This window comes from Theropithecus gelada, chromosome 9, assembly GCF_003255815.1.
Source record: "Theropithecus gelada isolate Dixy chromosome 9, Tgel_1.0, whole genome shotgun sequence".
NCBI classification, from domain to species: domain Eukaryota; kingdom Metazoa; phylum Chordata; class Mammalia; order Primates; family Cercopithecidae; genus Theropithecus; species Theropithecus gelada.
This window is the reverse complement of record NC_037677.1, coordinates 59,628,472-59,652,007: the sequence shown is the minus strand read 5'-3', so window position 1 is coordinate 59,652,007 and position 23,536 is coordinate 59,628,472. Positions and strand designations below refer to the sequence as shown.

The 23,536-nt window shown below is 36.4% G+C and overlaps 1 protein-coding gene across 4 annotated transcripts in view; it reads left to right on the top strand.

Annotated features, from left to right (window-relative positions):
* The window catches only part of ADK (adenosine kinase), a 567,868-nt gene that overhangs the window by 200,767 nt on the left and 343,565 nt on the right, over window positions 1–23,536 (top strand). The window lies entirely within an intron of this gene.

Sequence of the window (23,536 nt, the reverse complement as noted above, 5' to 3'; positions counted from 1 at the left end):
AGTAACTGTGGTCCACTTATTTATTTCAAAGTTTATTCTCAAAGGTACCTACTAGATTGTGTGTGAAGAAGTTTGTGACCAAAGTAATATAGCTGATTCTGTTTTGAAAATCTAGAATAAAGTTTATGTGAAAGCATATGGATTATTTCTTTATGAATACAATTTTATACTAGAAACTCCTCCATACCCACATAAGTAGATATATTCTCATAGTGATGTAGAAAGCTGACAAAACTTTCCGTCCTCAGAGCTAGGAATTCTTGTGTTTGGCCACAAGGGAAAGACAAAGGTATTAGAGTTTTAAATAAGCTATCATGGCTCTGAAATTGAGGCAATAATTAATAGCCTACCAACCAAAAAAAGTCCAGGACCAGATGGATTCACAGCTGAATTCTACCAGAGGTACAAGGAGGAGCTGGTACCATTCCTTCTGAAACTATTCCAATCAATAGAAAAAGAGGGAATCCTCCCTAACTCATTTTATGAGGCCAACATCATCCCGATACCAAAGCCTGGCAGAGACACAACAAAAAAAGAGAATTTTAGACCAATATCCCTGATGAACATCGATGCAAAAATCCTCAATAAAATACTGGCAAACCGGATCCAGCAGCACATCAAAAAGCTTATCCAGCATGATCAAGTGGGCTTCATCCCTGGGATGCAAGGCTGGTTCAACATTCACAAATCAATAAACATAATCCAGCATATAAACAGAACCAAAGAAAAAAAAACACATGATTATCTCAATAAATGCAGAAAAGGCCTTTGACAAAATTCAACAGCCCTTCATGCTAAAAATGCTCAATAAATTTGGTATTGATGGAACGTATCTCAAAATAATAAGAGCTATTTATGACAAACCTACAGCCAATATCATACTGAATGGGCAAAAACTAGAAAAATTCCCTTTGAAAACTGGCACAAGACAGGGATGCCCTCTCTCACCACTCCTATTCAACATAGTGTTGGAAGTTCTGGCTAGGGCAATCAGGCAAGAGAAAGAAATCAAGGGTATTCAGTTAGGAAAAGAAGAAGTCAAATTGTCCCTGTTTACAGATGACATGATTGTATATTTAGAAAACCCGATCGTCTCAGCCCAAAATCTCCTTAAGCTGATAAGCAACTTCAGCAAAGACTCAGGATACAAAATTAATGTGCAAAAATCACAAGCATTCTTATACACCAGTAACAGACAAACAGAGAGCCAAATCATGAATGAACTTCCATTCACAATTGCTTCAAAGAGAATAAAATACCTAGGAATCCAACTTACAAGGGATGTAAAGGACCTCTTCAAGGAGAACTACAAACCACTGCTCAGTGAAATAAAAGAGGACACAAACAAATGGAAGAACATACCATGCTCATGGATAGGAAGAATCAATATCATGAAAATTGCCATACTGCCCAAGGTAATTTACAGATTCAATGCCATCCCCATCAAGCTACCAATGAGTTTCTTCACAGAGTTGGAAAAAACTGCTTTAAAGTTCATATGGAACCAAAAAAAGAGCCTGCATTTCCAAGACAATCCTAAGTTAAAAGAACAAAGCTGGAGGCATCACACTACCTGACTTCAAACTATACTATAAGGCTACAGTAACCAAAACAGCATGATACTGGTACCAAAACAGAGATATAGACCGATGGAACAGAACAGAGTCCTCAGAAATAATACCACACATCTACAGCCATCTGATCTTTGACAAACCTGAGAAAAACAAGAAATGGGGAAAGGATTCCCTATTTAATAAATGGTGCTGGGAAAAGTGGCTAGCCATAAGTAGAAAGCTGAAACTGGATCCTTTCCTTACTCCTTATACGAAAATTAATTCAAGATGGATTAGAGACTTAAATGTTAGACCTAATACCATAAAAACCCTAGAAGAAAACCTAGGTAATACCATTCACGACATAGGCATGGGCAAGGACTTCATGTCTAAAACACCAAAAGCAATGGCAACAAAAGCCAAAATTGACAAATGGGATCTAATTAAACTACAGAGCTTCTGCACAGCAAAAGAAACTACCATCAGAGTGAGCAGGCAACCTACAGAATGGGAGAACATTTTTGCAATCTATTTATCAGACAAAGGGCTAATATCCAGAACCTACAAAGAACTCAAACAAATTTACAAGAAAAAAACAACCCCATCAAAAAGTGGGCAAAGGATATGAACAGACATTTCTCAAAAGAAGACATTCATACAGCCAACAGACACATGAAAAAATGCTCGTCATCACTGGCCATCAGAGAAATGCAAATCAAAACCACAATGAGATACCATCTCACACCAGTTAGAATGGCGATCATTAAAAAGTCAGGAAATAACAGGTGCTGGAGAGGATGTGGAGAAATAGGAACACTTTTACACTGTTGGTGGGATTGTAAACTAGTTCAACCATTATGGAAAACAGTATGGCGATTCCTCAAGGATCTAGAACTAGAAGTACCATATGACCCAGCCATCCCATTACTGGGTATATACCCAAAGGATTATAAATCATGCTGCTATAAAGACACATGCACACGTATGTTTACTGCGGCACTATTCACAATAGCAGAGACTTGGAATCAACCCAAATGTCCATCAGTGACAGACTGGATTAAGAAAATGTGGCACATATACACCATGGGATACTATGCAGCCATAAAAAAGGATGAGTTTGTGTCCTTTGTAGGGACATGGATGCAGCTGGAAACCATCATTCTCAGCAAACTATCGCAAGAACAGAAAACCAAACACCGCATGTTCTCACTCATAGGTGGGAACTGAACAGTGAGATCACTTGGACTCAGGAAGGGGAACATCACACACCGGGGCCTATCATGGGGAGGGGGGAAGGGGGAGGGATTGCACTGGGAGTTATACCTGATGTAAATGACGAATTGATGGGTGCTGACGAGTTGATGGGTGCAGCACACCAACATGGCACAAGTGTACATATGTAACAAACCTGCATGTTATGCACATGTACCCTAGAACTTAAAGTATAATAAAATAAATAAATAAATTAATTAATTATTTTTTTAAAAAAGCTATCATCAACAAATACTACATCTCTCCAGATCCATTCATAAATATAGCAACATTTTGGAAGTGTGGATGAATCAAACATAGTTAATTAAGAAAAATTTTAGTAGCATACATAATTTGTAAATATTGAATAGTTTTTAAATGATACTCTGAGTCATAATTATTTCAAATTGTACATAATGCTAAAAGAGACTAGGATAATAGCAGAATAAGTTACAGTGACTAAAATCATGTTTTTTTAAAGAGATTGGGGAGTCTATGGTGCCCAGTCTGGAGTGCATTGGTGCAATCATAGCTTGCTGTAACCTTGACTCCTGGCTTCAAGCAATCCTCCTGTCTCTGCCTCCCTTTTGTAGTCTCAGGTCTTACATTTAAGTCTTTCATCCGTTTTGAGTTGATTTTTATACATGGTATAACATGAGGATCTAGTTTTATTCTTCTCCATATGGATATCTTTGGTCTGTATATTTATTTATATGACAGTACCATGCTGTTTTGGTTACTGTAGCTTGGTAATATAATTTGAATTTGTGTAGTGTGATGCCTCCAGCTTTCTCTTTTTGCTCAGGATTATTTTAGCTATTTGGGGTCTTCTGTGGTTCCATGTGAATTTCAGGATTTGTTTTTTCTATTTCTGTGAAGAATGCCTTTGTTATTTTCGTAGGGATTGCATTGAATCTGTAGCTCACTTTGGTTAGTAAAGATACTTTAACAAAGCCGAGCATGGTGGCTCATGCCTGTAATCTAGCTCTTTGGGAGGCTGAAGTGGGAGAATTGCTTGAGGCTAGGGATTCAAGACCAGCCTAGGCAACATGATGAGACCGTCTCTACAAAAAAAAATTTTTTTTAATTAGCTAGGCATACACTTGTAGTTCCATCTACTTGGGAAGCTGAAGCAGGAGGATCCTTTGGGCCCAGGTGGTCAAGGCTGCAGTATGCTATAATCATGCCACTGCACTCCAGTCTGAGCAACAGAGAGAGATCTTATCTCTGAGTAAAAGAAAAAAAAATTGTAATTAATAGAAAAAAACATTTTAACAATAGTCTTTCAATTCCTGAACATGGGATGTCTTTTTTTCCTTTTCTATTCAGTTTCTTTCATCAGTGTCTTATAATTTTCCTTGTATAGATCTTTCATCTGCTTGGTTAAATTTCTTTCCTAGTTATTTTATTTTTTTGTAGCTATTGTAAGTGGTTTGCTTTCTTGGTTTCTTTTTCAGGTTGGTTGCTCTTAGTGTATAGAAATTCTACTGACTTTTGTATGTGGATTTTGTATCTGACAACTTTACTAAATTCATTTATCAGTTCTAATATAATATAGTCTAATTAATGTATTAGACTAGAAGTATAAGATCTCTCCTGGAGAATGTTCCATGTACTGATGAGAAGAATGTGTATTCTGTGGCAGTTGGATGAAATGTTCTGTAAAGGTCTATTAGGTTTATTTGCTCTAGAGTATAGTTTAACTTATATTTCTTATAAGAACACCTTATGTTTCTTTTGTATAAGAACACTGATGTTCTTATATTTCTAGTTTAATAATGTATATTTCTAGTTTAATAATGTATAAGATTTCTCCTGGAGAATGTTCATGTCCTGATGAAAAGAATGTGTATTCTGAGGCAGTTGGATGAAATGTTCTGTAAATGTCTTAGGTTTATTTGATCTAGAGTATAGTTTTTTACTTCAGTGTTTATTGATTTTCTGTTGGGATGATCTGTCCATAGCTGAAAGTAGGAAATTGAAATCCCCTACTATTACTGTATTTATCTCTTGCTCTTGCTCCTGTGTACTCACACTCGCTCTCTCTCATGCTCTCTCTCTCTTTCCCTTTATATCTAATAATATTTGCTTTATATATTTGGATACACTGTTGTTGGGTGCGTATATATTTATTATTGTTATTCTTTTGTTGACTTGACCCCTTTATCATTATATAATGATCTCCTTTGTCCCTTTTACAGTTTTTGACTTAAAGTCTATTTTGCCTAATACAATTATAGGTATTCCTGCCCTTTTCTGGTTTTTATTTGAATAGAATATCTTTCTGCATCTCTTCACTTTCAGTATCTGTGTGTCTTTATAGGTGAAATGAGTTTCTTGTAGGCAGCATGTATTTGGGTCTTGTTTTTAAAATGTGTTCACCCACCCTGTGTCTTTATTTTGGTTTTTTTTTGAGATGGAGCCTCACTCTGTCCCCCACGCTGGAGTGCAGTGGTGTGATCTCAGCTCACTACAACCTCCAGCTCCCTCGTTCAAGCAATTCTCCTGCCTCAGCCTCCCAAGTAGCTGGGACTACAGGCATGCGCCACCATGCCTGGCTAATTTTTGTATTTTTAGTAGAGACAGGGTTTCACTATGTTGGCCAGGCTGGTCTCAAACTCCTGACCTCATCATCCATCCGCCTCGGCCTTCCCCAGTGCTGGGATTGCAGGTGTGAGCCACCATGCCTCTTCTATGCTGTGTCTTAATTGGAGCGTTTTGTTCATTTATATTCAGTATTATTGATAGATAAGGTTTTACTACTCTTATTTTGTTACTTGTTTTCTAGTTGTTTTTAACTTTTCTTCTGCTTCTTTTCTTACTGTCTTTCTTTGTGGTTAGGTGATTTTCTCTTAAGAGTACATTTTAATTTATTGCTTTTTATCCATTTTTGCATTGTGGTTACCATGAGGCTTATAAATAAACATCCTGTAGTTATAGCAAGTATCTAAAACTGATAATCAACTTAACTTTGATATTATTTTTAATAGTTATTATTAAATGTTAAATTTATTATTCATTTAAGTTTATTATTAAAATTATTTATTTATTATAAATTATTATTATTAGTTATTATTTAGTAGTTATTATTTTTAATAGTTTTGTCTTTTAGTCATCTTACTACAGATATTAGTGTTTTAAACACTGCAAATACAGTATTAATATAACACTTATTTTAGTGTTCCTTTCTTCCAGTTTGAAGAAGTTTTTAAAGTATTTCTTATTAGACAAGTCTCATTATGATAAATTCCCTCAGCTTTTGTTTGTCTAAGAAAGTCTTTATTTCTCCTTCAGTTTTGAAGGATAATTGTGCTGAGCACAGTAATCTTGGTTGACAGTTTCTTCCCCACCAGCACTCCAAATATATTGTTCCACATTCTCCTGGCTTATAAGGTTTCTGCTGATAAGTCTGCTACCAGGCATATTGGATCTTCCTTACATGTTATTTACTTCTTTTCTTTCAGTGATTTCAGAATTTTTTCTTTGTGTCTTTGATCTTTGTGAGTTTGATTATAATGTGTCCTAGAGTCATCTTCTTTGTGTTCAATCTAATTAGTGATCTTTGACCTTACTTTACCTGAATATTTATATCTTTTTTCAGATATGGAAAGTTTTCTGTTATCATTTCCTTGTGTAAGTTTTCTACCCCTTTGTCTTTCTCAGTTCTTCTTTGACTTCTCATAGATTTTGTAAGCTTTCTTGCTTTTATTTATTTTTTCTTTTCCCCATATTTTTAATCATTTTTCTTTGAGCTCACTGATTCTTTTGTTTATTTGATTAATTCTGCTTCTGTTGCTCTCTATTGCGATTTTCACTTCATTAATTTTTGTTTTAGTTGCAGAATTTTTGGTTTTTTAAAAAAGTTATTTCAGTCTCTGTTATATTTCTCTCATAAATTTCTGAATTGATTCTTCATGTTTTCTTTGAGTTATTTGAGCTTCCTTCAAAGAGGTATTTTAAATTTTTGGGGCGATCACAAATCTCTGTCACTTTGGGATTAGTCTGTAGTACCTTATTTTGTTCTTTTGGTGTGATCGTATTTCCCTCAATGTTCTTAGTGCTTTAAAAGTGTGATGATGTCTGTGCATTGAAGGATTTGTAATTTATTTTAGTCTTCCCAGCCTGACTTTGTTTGTGTCTGTCCTTCTTCAAGAGGCCTTCCAGGAATTCTAAAGCTGACTGATTATTACATTCCCTGAGCTTCTGACCAATTACAGCCATCTCAGTACTAGAGGATGCTTTAGGCCCAGGTTTGCTGAGTCCTGCAAGGGCTCCAAGGTTGACACAGCTTTCTGGCCCAGATGGACCTCAGAAAGACCCAAGGAAGAAGACCCAAGGAAGGTACTTGGGCGGCGTGGGAATGCCATCCAGACACCTGAGGCCAGAAGACTCTCCTAGTGGTCCAGATGGGTATGCCTCCCAACAAATCTCTGCACAGATGGGATAGGTTCCCAACTACAAAGAGAGTGGCTGGAGTTGAGACACTGCCTCTTTGGAATCTAATGTGGGAAGGAGGCTGATTGGCTCACCTCATTGGCTCAGATTGGCATGCATCACCCGAGAGGTCCCAGTATAATCTGGGCAGTTTCTTGACTGCAGCAAGAGGGATTGGAGCCAAGACTGGCCCCTTCATATGGATATGCCTGTCACATGGGCCCAGTTGGGCCTGTGTCTCCCAGCAAGTCCCTCCATAGATAGAATTATTCCCTGACTACAGCAGGAGAGGCTAGAGGTGAGACTGTGCCCCCTTAGGATTTGCTATGGGACAGAGGATTGAGAACCTGGTCTTGGCTCAGAGGGGTGTGCATCGCCCTGAATGTTCCTGCACATATAGGATACTTCTCCAACTGCAGTGAGAGGAGCCAAAGCTGAAACTGCACCACCCTGGGATCTACTGTTGGATGGAGGTTTATGTGCTTGTCATGTTGGCTCAGATGGGTGTATGTCACCCAGGAGGTCCCTGCATAGACAGGAGAGTTCCCTAACAGCAGGAGGAGGGTTTGGATCTGAGACTGGACCCTCTCAGGATCTGCTGTGGGATGGGGGCTGGAGAACCTGATCTGAGCATGCATCTGGCCGGTAGACCCTGTAAACAAGATAGTTTCCTGGTTGCAGCAGGAAAGGCTGGAGCTGAGACTGGGCTCCCTCAGGATCTCCTGTGTTGCAGAATCTGGAGAGCCCGTCTTGTTTACCCAGACAGATACCCCTCTTCTGGCAGATCTCTGCACAGAATTATTTTCAGACCGCAGCAAGAAGGATCAGAGCTGAGAATGGACCACCTGAGGATCTGCTGTGGGATGGAGGTTGGTGTGCCTGTCTCATTAGCTCAAATGGCACCCATCTCCCAGCAGGCTCCTGTTTCTGCACAGACAGGATGCATCCCCTATTGCAGCAGGAGGAGCTGGAGCTAAGTCTGGGGCCTCCCTTGGGATCTGTGGCATGGAGTCTGGAGACCCTTGTCTCATGACTCAGAGACACACCCATAGGAGATAACTTTTCAACTTCTTCTAGTAAGCAATCATTTGAATCATTAAGTATTTTTGGTGCATTATACATAACCACACTTAATTACATTCACACCTGTACTTTCTTATTGCTACCCATATTTGAGGAATAGGTCTTTCCCTTCTTTCCTTCTATATTTAAAACCTTTTATCTATATTTTCTTCTCATGCCTTGTGTCTAATCTCAAACCTTATTCTCTTCTTGATCTTCGCTAACTTTGTTGTAAATGTGCTCCTATTCTAATATTGAAACAAATGGGCAAACTTTCCAACATTTGCCTTATCCTCATTTCAGCTGAATTTCTTGACAGTGTAGTTCACACTTCTTTATCTTTGATGTATTCAGCTGCTCTCACCACGTTTTTAAAATCCAGTGGGCAGGAGTCACCCATGAACTTTTAGTTGCCAAATCCAGTGAACACTTTTCAGTTCTTGTCTATTTGACTTATTTCTGGCATTTATCAGTGTTGACCTTACCATAACTCTGAAACTTTTCCTCTGTCTTGCTTAGCTTATATGATACCTTTTCCCTCAGGTTTTTCTTCTTTTCTGGCTCCTCTTCTTCCTTTTCCACAGCTGGCAATTCCTACTCTTACAGCTCTTCTAATGTTTTCCTTTCCTTTCCTTTATCTTTAGGCAAAGGCTATGGCATATGTGTGTGTGTGTGTGTGTGTGTGTGTGTGTGTGTGTTCTAGCAGCCTCTTTCAAATGAATTCCAATGGATTCTAACACTAAGCTGGAGTGTCAGGTACTACTTGTGATTTCTTCTCTTTTAGCTTCCTGGGAGTTTTACAGAATCTACACTAGCCATCACTACTTCTCACAGTCTTTTCCTAACACTTTTTTTTCTCCCTTTCTCCAGTTTATTCACTTCTCTTTTAGATTACAGAACAATTTTCCTCCGTTCTCTCTACATCCAGTCTGGCTCTCCTCCAGTCTCTGTTCCACGGAGCTAAAACCCTACTAAGAAACAAATTTTGTAGTATCATTTCCTTACAATGCTTCAGTAATTAATGTTAACATTTAGGTTAAAAACAGCCTTATCTTTAAGAAAATTTTAAAACTGATTTAAAATTTATATAATGTGAAATAAATCATGTTAAAGTATACAATTCAGTGGCATTTACTGCATTCACAGTGCTGTACAACCATAATTTCTAAGTAGTTCTAAGTTTTCATCACCCCAAAGGGAAACTCCGTACGCATCAAGCAATCATTTGTCATTATCCCCTCCGGCTAGCCCCTTTCATCCATTAATCAACTTTCTGTGTCCATGGATTTACCTATTCTGGAGGTTTCATATGCATGAAATCATCACTATATGTGACATTTTCTGTCTGTTCTTTTACTTAGAATAATGTCTTGGAGGTGCATCCCATTTTGTTGCATATATTAGCACTTCGTTTTTTTTTTTGATTGAATAATGTTCCATTGTATAGCTATACCACATTTGTTATTCATTCATCAACTGATGGACATTTGAATTGTTTCTGCCTTTTGAATGCCTGATTTTGATTCATTTTTGTAGAGTCCTTAGGTTTTCCTAAGTATAAGATCATTTCATCTGGGAACAAGGCTAATTTAATTTCCTCTCTTTCAATTTGGATGCCCTTTATTTCTTTGTCTTACCTAAATGCTTTGGCTGATTTATTCTGGGCAAATACCTGTGAAGAGTGTTTAATTGCTGGGTCATATGGTAATTCTATATTTAACTTTTTTAAAAAATTGTCTACCACAACATCTGCAACAAGATAAATTTTCTCCAGCAACTTATGAGGGTTCGAGTTTGTGTACATCCTCACTAATCCTTGTTATTTTATTTTCCAGTTTTAAATACTACTAATATCTAACTCAGTGGGTATAAAGTTATATCTCGTTGTATTTATGATTTGCCTTTTCCTAATGACTAATGATATTGTAAATGTTTTATGTGCTTGTTGTCCATGCATACATCTTTTTGAGAGAAGTGTATATTCAACTTATTTTCCCATTTTTTTTATATGATTTTTATTTTTAACCAAGAAATACCTTTTAAGTGATCAGACCTGGAACCTTGCCAGGTTTAATGATTATCAAAGCAGAACCATATTTTGACTTTTGAAGTTATCTATTATTATAGTCTTGTTTTTCATAATTACTTGAATATTATCAGCATCTCTGGACCCTTTGTACTTAAAACATAGTATTTTAAATCTTTATATTGAAATATTCAGTACGTCTTGAAAGCTTTAATATAGAACACTCTACTTTGCATTTCTTTATATCCTAAAATGCAATTACAAAAAGGGTGTCATTTCCTCTGCCAATTAAGTAGCCTTCATTGGTTGATATTGAACAAATTGCTGATACTTGTTTCTGTCATGTTTACTTTTTTAAAAAAATATTTTTTGCTTTCTTGTTGATACTTCCAAACAATTGCTAGGTTAATTTGTCAGTTGCAAATGTGAAATAAAATTGTCTTTAGCAGTCTTTCAAATAAAATTTTCGTTGAGACTAAAGAGATACTGGATTACAATCAACATTTGTAGATATGTCATATATAGAGAACCAAAAAAAAATATAAATCTGATATAATTATCAGTGTGCCATATGGACATGGCTCATGCCTGTAATCTCAGCATTTTGGGAGGCCGAGGCAGGTGGATCACTTGAGTCTAGGAGTTCAAGATTAGCCTGGGCAACATGGTGAAACCCCATCTCTATAAAAAATACAAAAATTAGCCAAGCGTGGTGGTACACACTGTAGTCCCAGCCGTTTGGGAGGCTGAGGTGGGTGGATCATTTAAGCTCGGTAGGCAGAGGTTGCAGTGAGCCGAGATTGTGTCTCTGCACTCCAGCCTAGGTAACAGAGCGAGACCCTGTCTCAGAAAGCAAAACAAAAACACCCAAATATCAATGTGCTATGAGACCTCATATTGTATGTGTTCATTCCCCCAAATTGGAGCATTTTAAGAAGCAAGAAGAGCGCTCTAAATTAGTTTATATCTTGCTTTTCTCCTTATGTTCTGTAGATTCTTTAGTACTCCATAAGAAAAATTTGCTCTAGAAATCATGAAAACTGCAAATGCGTTATATCCTCTATGAAACCACTTTTAATTTAGTTGATAAACCCTGATCATTGTTGCACTATACATTCAGAAAATGTATAGCAGTGACTATTTTGTAAATATGAAGAGTTCATATTCAGCACATTCAGCAATGGCTTATATCTAAAATTGTCATTGAAGAATACTTTAAAAAATGTCTTTGCCTGGAGTCTTTAAAGCTGGCACTTTAAAACTATGTTTCATGGATTGTCAGTTGGAATGGACTTCAGGAGGTCCGTAAGTCCATGAAATTACAGTTTTTTAACGTGTGAATTTTTCTGAGGATACATAATTTTTATCATATTCTCAAAAGAATCTAAAACTCAAAAAATGATTAAGAGCCACTGATATAAAATGTTGATAAAGGCCATGGTGGATCACATTATACATTGATTCTCATTCTTCAGAAGCTTTGCATGTGTGAGTTTACCTGCTCACTAAAATGTACTTGTAAATCCAAAACCAGTACTCAGGGTGCTTTTATAGTCATTTGTAGACATGTGTGGAGAAGCAAAAAATTTGAGTCACCTTATGTGTTCATTCCTCTCTGAGGTCAAAGAAGGTAATGATTTGCCTTGTTGTTTCAACTGTCATACTGTAAACAAGTGTCCTTTTCAATGCATATATAGTGACATATTAATCACATTTTTTTGTTGTTGATTTTTCTGTTTAAAAAAATCCCGAGCATAGTGCAGATATGCTGTCTAGTGTTTCTAAGCATAAGAAGGCTGTGACACACCTTAGAGAATAAAAATCTGTAATAGACAAACTTGGTTCAGGCATGAGTTACATTACTGTTGACTGTGAGTTCATTGTTAATAACTCAAATATGAAGTATCAATGTCTGTATAAATAGTTAAATATAATTTTATATAGATATAAATATAAATCATTAAAATACAGAATCTTTAAACAGAAACATACATTTTAGAAATTATATATTGGCATTGGTTGACAAAGATGTTGTTTGGAGAGGTTTGCAGGAAACTAACCCTGTCTTTTTCCCAGGAACAATAATTCTGCAGGAGGCAGAACCTGTTTTCCAGGTTGGAATACAGTGGCATGAACATGGCTCACTGCAGTTTTGACCTCCTGTGCTTCTTCTGCCCCAGCTTCCAAAGTAGTTCGGACTACAGGCACATGTCACCGTGCCTGGTCATTTTTGTATTTTTTGTAGAGACAGGGTTTCTCTTGCTCAGACTGGTCTTGAATTTCTGGGCTCAAACAGTCCTCCCATCTTGGACCTGCAAAGTGCTGAGATTAGAGATGTGAGCCTCCATGCCCAGCTCTAGTTAACCTTTTGCAGTGTTTTTTTGTTTTTGTTTTTTTTAACTTAATGTTTCTAAATTCCTTCTAGGGTATACATAGAAATTTCTTCTAGGCTAATACATAGAGACTCGGTCATTTACCGCTTCATAGTATCACACATCAGATACTTCTGACATAACCATGATAAATGTTAGTGGTTTCATGGTCTTATTTACACTCCAGCTCTACCAGAATTCACTAATCTACTTCAGGTTTCTGTCTGAAATACTCTCTTTTTTCTTTTCTTTTCTTTTTTTTTAAATACAGAGTCTCACTCTGTTGCCCAGGCTGTAGTGCAGTGGCCCCATCTCAGATCACTGCAAACTCTGCCTCCCATGTTCAAGTGATTCTCCTGCCTCAGCCTCCCGAGTAGCTGGGACTATAGGTGCACACCACCACACCCAGCTAATTTTTATATTTTTAGTAAAGACGGAGTTTCACCATGTTGGCCAGATGATCTGCCTGCCTTAGCCTCCCAAAGTGCTAGGATTAACAGGCATGAGCCACTGCACCCGGCCTCTGTCTGAAATATTCGTATTGTTCATCATACAGTATGTTGGGCTATAGTACTGTATTTTGCTCCAGGGTGTTGATAACCATTTATGCTGAGTTTAGCCATTTTACTTAAGAGTCTACTAATTCATTGTAGATAAAGAGTTACTAGTTTGGCATGGTGGGGCATGCCTGTAATCCCAGCACTTTGGGAGGCCGAGGCAGGCGGATCGCTTGAGTCTAGGAGCTCAAGACCAGCCAAGACAACATGGCAAATTTTATCTCTACAAAAATTACAAATATTAGCCAGGTGTGGTGGTGCATGCCTGTAGTCCCAGCTACTCAGGAGGCTGAGGTGGGAGGATTATTTCAGACTGGGAGGTAGAGGCTGCAATGAGCCATGATCATGCCGCTGTGCTCCAGCCTCAGAGACAGAGCAGTACCACAAAAAAAATTAGAAGATTTCTTTATCTAACAAATATAAGTTGTATATTTGCATAGTTGATTGCATTCATGAAGTCAAAGTATTTTTTATTCGTTAAATCTAAAGGAAGTTGGAGCTCTCTGCTTTTGATAACATGAAGTAACAAGTACTGTACTTATCCTCCATCTAAAATGATGATTAAAGAAAATTTGTGTGTTTATCTCTTAAGACACAGAGCAAGCATTTGATAAAATCCAACATCCATTCCTCATAAAATCACTCCTGAAACTGGTGATAGAGAGGAACTTCCTCAACCTGATAATTAGCATCTATAAAGAACCGATGGTAACATTATATTTACTGGTGAAAGTCTGAATGCTTTCTCACTAAGATCAGGAATAAGATAAGGATGTCTGCTTTCACTGCTTCTGTTCGATATTGTACTGGAGGTTCTAGCCAGTGCAATTAGTCAATAAAAAGAAGTGCTTCTAGATTAAAAAACAGAAGTAAATCAATCATTATACTTCAGTGATATGATCGTCTATGTATGTTATTCTGTAGAATCTACAAAAAGGTACTAGAATGAATAATTGAGTTTAGCACACTTGCAGAATATAAGATCAGTACTTAAAACTCGTGTAGTTTTCTGTACTAGGAAAAAAAATTTGAAATTGAAATTTAATAAAAGAAATATTTTCTATCACATAAATAATACAATATACTTGGGGACAAATCTGACAAAAGATCTGGAAGACCTTTACTCTGAAAACTGTAAAAACATTACTAAATGAAAATAAGTGAACAGTTTCCTTACGTATGATACTAATAGAATGATCCATTTAAAATTGATTAATTGTACATCAGCTATATACATAAGCCAAAATTTAGACAGTTGTACACCTTAAATATGTACAGTTAATTTTGTTAATTCAAATCCCTATACTACTGTTAAAACATATTAGAAAAACAAACTAAAGGAATTTATGTTCATATGACAGTAAATGAGTTGTCTGAACTCACCTCAATTTTTTTTTATTATACTTTAAGTTCTAGGGTACATATGCACAACGTGCAGGTTTGTTACATATGTATACGTGTGCCATGTTGGTGTGCTGCACCCATTAACTCGTCATTTACATTTTTAATCCTAGGATGAATCCATCTCTAAAAAGTACTGAACATCTCTGAAAAGTTATGAATGTGGTATAGATGTTCTCCCATAACCTCCTATGTATCAATTATTGTTATCAGGAAATCAGAACTAGCTTAAATAGTCATAACATTGACCATCTGCTTTCCTTGTTAAATACATTTGACTACTAACTTAATGTTTTCAGTTAGCCCTCTAAAATTTGAGAAAGCAGCATCTTTTTTACCTTTTTGCCTGATTTCTACAGGCTTTCTGATATATAGCTGGCCCTCTAGATCATTGTTGGCAGTTTGAAATATGTGTGATTATGATGCAGAGTATTTTAAATATTATAAATATTTGATCAATATTTTTATCATATAAATTTTTTTCTTTAAAAAAATAAAATTTAGAGATGGGGTCACATTATGTTGCCCAGGTCTTGAACTCCTGGGCTCAAGTGATCCTTCTGCCTTGGCCTCCAAAAGTGCTGGGATTACTGATGTGAGCCACTGCACCCAGGCTAGAGTACACTTTTGATAAATATTTTTGATTACGTAGAATAATTTTACGGTGAGTTCAAAGTAGGCTTTTGCAGTTTTTATTGTGGACATGTATTTATACTGTTAGTTTCAGGATATCTTTACTTATCATCTCCTGTGTTTTTAATCATGATGTTTCCTTTTCAAACAACACATTATGATGAAAGATCAGTTTTCAATGAAATCATTTATAAGTATGTACTAGCTACTGCAACTTCGGGGTTTGGAAAGGAAAAATTAAAGTGCGCTATGTTTACATGTTGGAAACATGTTGGAAAAATCAGTCTAGGATTGGAAGAAGATGGGAAGATTTAGGAGTAATTGTTAATGGGTACAAGGTTTCTTCTTAGGGTGAGAAAATGTTCTAAAATTATTTGTGGTGATGGTTACACAAGTATGATTATACCTAAAATCATTGAATCATACACTTTAACTGGATAAATAAAAGGCTTTTATATTGGAAAGGAAATAGTAAAACTGTATCTGTTTGTAGATAACATGATCTTATATACAAAACAAAAATCTTAAGGAGTCCCCTAAAAATCTATTAGAGGTAATAAATGACTTTTCACACTACCCACATAGGGGTCCATATGGCGTTCTGGATTCCCATCATAGCTTAAAGCGAAACTTTTCACCATGTCCGGAGCCCTTGATGTCCTGCAAATGAAGGAGGAGGATGTCCTGCAAATGAAGGAGGAGGATGTCCTTAAGTTCCTTGCAGCAGGAACCCGCTTAGGTGGTACCAATCTTGGCTTCCAGATGGAACAGTACATCTCTATGAGGAAAAGTGATGGCATCCACATCATAAATCTGAAGAGGACCTGGGAGAACCTTTTGCTGGCAGCTCGTGCCATTGTTGCCAATGAAAACCCTACTGATGTCAGTGTTAGATTATCCTCCAGGAATATTGGCCAGAGGGCTGTGCTGAAGTTTGCTGCTGCCACTGGAGCCACTCCAGTTGCTGGCCACTTCACTCCTGGAATCTTCACTAACCACATCCAGGCAGCCTTCCAGGAGCCACGGCTTCTTGTGGTTACTAACCCCAGGGCTGACAACCAACCTGTCACAGAGGCATGTTATGTTAACCTATCTACCACTGATTTGTGTAACACAGATTCTTCTCTGCACTATGTGGACATTGCCATTCCATGCAACAAAAAGGGAGCTCACTCAGTGGGTTTGCTGTGGTGGATGCCGGCCCAGGAAGTTTTGCGTGTGTGTGGCACCATTTCCCATGAACACCCATGGAAGTTCATGCCTGATCTCTACAGAGATCCTGAAGAGATTGAAAAAGCAGAGCAGACTGCTGCTGAAAAGGCTGTGACCAAGGAGGAATTTCAGGGTGAATGGACTGCTCCAGCTCCTGAGTTAACTGCTACTCAGCCTGAGGTTGCAGACTGGTCTGAAGGTGTGCAGGTACCCTCTGCACCTATTCGTCAGTTCCCTACTGAAGACTGGAGCGCTCAGCCTGCCACAGAAGGCTGATCCGCAGCTCCCAGTGCTCAGGCCATTGAATGGGTAGGAGCAACCACTGAAAGATCTTAAGCTGTTCTTGCACACACTCTTAAGCAACATGAAAATAAGGTTGATGGAAAATAAACATCAGTTTCTTAAAAAAAAAAAAAAAAAGTAATGCATTCAGCTAGGTTGACAGATAAAATACCAAGATAGAAAAATCTATTGGATTTTTGCACAGTATTAGTGGACAAACTGAAAATGAAGTTATGAAACAATTTCATTTAAATATCTTAAAAAGAAATAATGTACTTAAGTATAAATATAACAACAGAAATGTGAAACTTATACTCTAAAAACTACATAACATTGAAAGACATTAAAGGAAACTAAATGGAAAGACATTAAATGTTGATATTTTGAAAAGATTTAATATTTTTAGGATGGCAGTTCTCCCCCAAATTGATCTAAAATAAATTTAAATTTCCTACTAAAATCACAGCTAAATTCTTTGCACAATTTGACAAGCTGCTCTTAAAATTAATATGGAAATTCAAGGGACCCAGTATAGCCAAAACAATCTTGAAAAAGACCAAAATTGTGTTTCTCACTTCCCAATTAAAAAACGTATGATGAAGCCATACCAATATGTAGTTCTGGCATAATGATAGACATATCTATTAATGGTATAGAATTGAGAACAGAAATAAACCTTCACATTTATGGTAACCTGTCTTTCTATAAGTGTGCCATGGCATAAAGAATAGTCTTTTCAATGAAGGGTACTAGAACACCTGCCCATCCATATGGAAAAAAAAAAGAAGCTGGACCCCTATCTCATATGTAAAAATTAACTCAAAATGAATTAAAGACTTAGCTGTAAGAATTAAAACTGCAACCATTAGAAGAAGACATAGGGATACATGTTTATGACCGGGCATAGGATATGGGCTGGCAAATGATTCTTAGATAGGTCACGTGCATGAGCAATAAGAGAAAAGAATACATAAATTAGATTTTGTCAAGTTTTGAAACTTTTGTGCTTTAAAGGACACCATCAAGAAAGTGAAAAGACAACCCACAGAATGGGAGAAAATTGCACTCACATATCTATTTTATCTTGAATATATAAAGAATTATTTAGACTCAATAATGATGAAAAGACAAATAACTCACTTTTAAAAATGGGCAGAATATCTGAATAGGCAGTTTCCCAAAAGAAGATATACAAATGACTAAGGAGCACATAAAAAGATTCTCAACATAATTAGCTGTCAGGTATATTAAAATCAAAACTACAATGAGATACTGTTTCACTCCTGCTAGGATGATGGGTATAATCAGAAGAACAGAAGTTTTGGCAAGGATTTGGAGAACCCTAAGCCATTGCTGGTGGAAATGTTAAATGGTGTAGCCTTTTTGGAAAAGAATCTTGCAATTCCTTAAATATTTGAACATAGAGTTGCCATACACAGCAATTCTGCTCCTAGGTGTATACGCAAGACAAATGAAAATGTTTGCACAAATGTTTATAGCAGCATTATGTATAATAGCCTAAACATGGAAACACCCCAAGTGTGTTACTAACTGATAAGTGAATAAACAAAATTTGGAATATCCATACAATAGAATATCATTTGACAAAAAAATGCAGTACTGATACATGTTACAACATGGGCAAATTTTGAAAATATCATGCTAAATGAAAGAAGCCAGTCATACAAGCACACATGTTTTATGATTCCGTGTCTGAGAAGTGGCCTGAACATGCATATTTTTAGAGACAGAAAATAAATTAGTGTTTGCCTAGGACTTGTGAGGATGAGATTTTTGCAAGTGGTGACTCAAGAGTGAACTGGTTTTTTTGGGGGGTGTTGAAAAATGTTCTAAAATTGATGTGGTGATGCCTGTACAACTCGAAATATACTAAACACCATTGAACTGTACACTTCAAAGGGATGAATTGTGTAGTATGTGAATTATGTCTTAAGAAGCTGATAAATAAAGAATATATATTTATTGGGCTGTTTTACCCTTCAAATGGATTTTACCCATATGTGATATTTTTTACCATGATACATTGATCATTTGCAGAGTTTTTGTTCCTTAAATTATGCATATCCTACAAATGTAAAATGTCTCATTTGTCAATATCACTACTAAACAAGAAAATAGTCTGTAAGCATTGGGAACCTTGCTGGTGGATATGAGTTTTACATGATCATAATTTTCAGAGACCCAGGGAGAATTATCTCCCATTTTTTGGTTAGTTTTCCATACACTGTTGCCTAATTGTCTTTCTGAAATACAGATTTATCATGTAACTCTCTGATCCCAGCCTGCTTGTCATTGTCATGCACAGTTAGTCCTTCATAAAATATGCTATTATGGGCCCCATCTTTTACTAAATTCAGAGAAAGCCTGCCCATGTCTCTGTATTTTTGTGCGTATGAGTTTCTCTATTTATAATTCACTTTAGTTTATTTTTCTTGTTTGCAGCCTGGTAAAATCTTCAAACTTCAAGAACCAGCGTATCTGTCATTTACTCTTTGACCTTTTCATTATGCCCCATATTCTTTGGTGCTTTCCAAGTATTTTGTTCGTACCTTTGTTATAACACTGCTTGTATTTTGTTTTCATGCTTACTCCTCCACTAAAGCTATGAACTCCTGATGACTTTATTTGTGCTTGTATTGCCTCACAGAGTACTTTTAGATATAATAAGAGTCTCTTCGATTAACAAGTGCCTAATTTTATTGTGGGTGCTCAGTAATACTTTTATTTTGATGATGTTATAATTGAGGTATGAATCAGACTCCCCTTACACTTTCTGCATATAAATCTTTTTTGTAAAAGAACTCTATTCATTTTAATTATCCTATGAAAACTTAATTACCAATATTGTTTGTAGATGTCTGTTGCCAGATTTTTTAAAAAAAGATGCATTACCATCCCCATAAGTGATATTGCCTTTTGCTTTTTTTCATATAAAAATGACAACTTTGCCTGTCAAATTATAAAAAATGGTTTCTCATTATTTTCATTTGCCATTCTTCTAGAGAATATATATGTTTCTTGTTTGTTAGTGTTTATATCATTGCTCTTTTAAAAAAATTGTAGTTATGCAAGAATGGGTGTAGGCAGGCTAAAATATGGACTCTCCAGAAATGTGGATATGCCTGGGAAATTGTCATTTGATTCACCTGTCTTCACAATGAGCATTTTGGACCATGTTACAGTTGTTAGTACCTATTTACACTTGGCCGATAGGCAGGCTCAAAGCTGTAGTCTCTTATTAGAGTCAGACAAGGGAGGCCGGAATGGCAAGAGCCATTTTTTTTTTTAACTGCTGGTGCTACCTCAGCAGCACCAGGAGAGTGGCAAAGGGGGCTTCTTCAAAGATTTTATGGTGTCTTTACTTTATGTCAAAGTCTAAGCTATCAGTATTTTTCTTTGTAGTATTCAGTGTATGTGCCATAGTTAGGAAATCTTTCTCTGTCTGTTATTAAAATAAGTGGTTGAATTTTCTAATACCTTTATGAGTTCTGTTTTGTTTTGGTTTGTTTTTTCATTTGTATGGGGTTTTTGTTGTTGCTGCTGCTGTTGTTGTTTTTACACTTTTGGTTAAAGATTTTTTGGTTAAAGTGTGACAGGAGAAACTTTTCTTTTTTTCCCTGAAAATGGTTCTATCTTTATGCCAGCTTAATGTACTAATTCCCTCATTTCCATCTAAAAAAAAAAATCACCTTTATTTTAATACTATATTGCCATAGGTACTTGGTCTGTGTTTGAACTCTGTATTTTTCTGTTGAGCTCTGTATTAGTACCAAATTGTTTCAAAAGCAATTAACAAATAATACATTTTAATACCTCATAGTAAACTGCTCCCTTAATCCCATCATTATTACTCATCTATTTCAGAAGGTAGGTACTTTCTTATTATTCTTCCACGTGAATTTAAAAATCATATTGATATTTTCAAAATATCACACTGGACTTTGTAGGTTCTTTGGGAAGAAATAACATTTTTAGGGTAAATTTTTGTTTTTTTATCATATATCAAGATTTTCATTTTAATTTTTTATTTCATAGCTTTTTATTATCAAAAATTTCAAACATACACAGAGAAAGAATAATAGCTATAATGAACTCCATGTTCCTGTTATCCAGCTATCTAGCTTCAGTAATTATTTACAGTTGCCAAACTTGATTTAAGTACCTCTCCTATGAAACAAGTCCCAGATGTCTTATTTCATCCTCAAATTCTCCAGATTGCCTGAGAATTGTCTCAAAAAACCCACCATCATATTATTCACAGTGGTAATTTCTTAATGTTATTAATATCCAATTTAGATTCGCATTTCATAATTGTTTCAAAAATAGCCTTTTACAGTAAGTTTATTTGAATCAACATCTAAAGAAGAATTCAAACACTGTATTTGTACCTTGTGTCTTTTATTATTACTGCTTTTCTCTCTCTCTTGTCTTTCTCTGTCTCTCCCTCCCTTCCTTCCTTCCTCCCTCCCTCCCTCCCTCCTTTCTCTCTTTCTCTTTCTTTCTTTCTTTCTTTCTTTCTTTCTTTCTTTCTTTCTTTCTTTCTTTCTTTCTTTCTTTCTTTCTTTCTTTCTTTCTTTCTCTTTCTTCCTCTCTTCCTCTCTTCCTCTCTTCCTCTCTTTCTCTCTTTCTTTCTTTCCTGTCATTTACCTTTTTTAAAAAGAGAAACTGGGTTATTTTTCCAGGAGAATATCTCACTTTCTGAATTTGGTTAGTTGCTTCATATTTAGTATTTGCTGAGAGTTAGAGCTAGAGATTTGGTTAAACTCAGGTTTCACTTCTTTAGGCAAGAATCTTCTTAAAGTGATGCTCCATCATTTCCATTTTATCTCATCTGTGAGCCATCACATCTGGTTGTTCCGCTTTTAATGATGCTGAGATTAATCACTATGTTCAGGTGTAGGTTTTTTGTTTGTTTGGTTTTCTTTCTGCTATTGTATATAGAACATTTTCCTTACTGTTTTTCTAATACGTTATTGTTGGTATCTGAGAAGATTTTTAAAGCATATGTTTTAGTAACTGGACATCTGACCAAACTCTCCTTACTGCGTCAACTTAAAAATAATGAGATCTGTAAATCTGGAAAAGAGAACTTTATTTCTGAGAAGGGTTACAACCTGTAGGCTGGGAAGCGCAGCCTCTGGATTAGATCAAAAGTAGGCATTTCAAAGAGGATGGGTGAGAGAGGAGTTTTATACTAACTGGGTTAGCTGCATACATGTTTAACAGGTTATAGGAGGAGCTATGAATATTCATGAAAGGGGTCACATGTATGCATGATGAGCAAACATAACATGTTACGTGTGTCCCATGTTCGCTTTGGAATGGAGACTTAACATTAAAAATGCAGTAAAATCAGACTCTATACATCAAAGGTGAGACTTAGGACTCAAAGGTGCTTGGTGCACATTCTCTGTAAACTGACCAGTCCATGGTCAATTGTCACTTATCAGGAAGGATTGCTTTGTAAGTTGGTCAGCAGTCATGTCGAAACCATGAAAAGGGAGGGAAATCTGGCCACAACATCAGGCAGTTGGTCAGTGGAAGAATTTTCCATTCTTTCTTTTCCAGGGCTGGTTTTTGTTTAACTCGTAGGAAAAAAAAGTCTAATGACAGGTAGTGAGGAAGAGGAAGACGTGACGAACCTCCTATCTCATCAAGGCCAGGAAACTTCATTTTTAAAGTTTTTCTGGGACCTCCTTAGCCCATAGACGTCTATTCAGTAGGTTGGGGCACTTAGGAGTTTACTTTATCTCACAACTGTTTCTAATAATTTTTTTACTGATCCTCTTCAGTGACTAGTATAGAATAGTCACACTTGAGCTTTGGGGTTGAAGTGCCTCAAATCAAACCCCAGGATGGTTATTTAGTCTTTCTGTGCCTCAGTTTTTGTTTTTGTTTTTTTTCAATCTATGAAATGGAGATCATGTATCTACCTCATAGGTTTATAATGAAGATTGAATCACTTCCCATAATAATCAGAAACTACATATTTGGGCTGGGAGCAGTGGCTCACACCTGTAATCCCAGCACTATGAGAGACTGAGGTGGGAGGATCCCTTGAGCCCAGGAGTTTGAGGTTACAGTGAGCTATGACCATGCCAATGCACTCGAGTGAGATTCTGCTTCAAAAAAAGAAAGCAGATGTTTATTTTTTAATTTTTCCATATCTTTTGCAGATTGTGATATTGTGCTTTACCTTTTTTCATATTTTAGGCCTTTATTTAATTTTAGGATGTAATTATATAGGCCATAACAGTTTAAAAATAGCAGTGATAATATGTATCCTACAATAACACAAATAGCTAATATTTATTTTAGTATAATTTTCTTCTTGTATAATTATGTTGTTTTAGTGGTATGTTTTGAATGTCACCAGAATAAATTTTTGGTATCTATTGAAATAATACTATAATTTCTTTCCATTGATCTTTTAAGGTACAGTTTATCCAATACTTATGATGCCAGATTCCGGGATGCATTAGAAGAGTGTTTGTGACATAGGGAATGTTGGAACAGAAGGAACACTTTACAATGTTAAATAGTTTTATTGAGAAGGTGAGATTTGGGTAAAGACTTTCAAGATGAGTGAGGATCCATATGGCTTTCTGGGGGAAATCCAGTTCAGTAAAGGGGTTGGCATTTGCTAAAGGAGAGCATGTTTGGTGTGTTTCAAAATCCAGTAGGGACTGGGTGCGGTGGTGTGCTTCTGTAGTCCTAGCTGCTCAGGAGGCT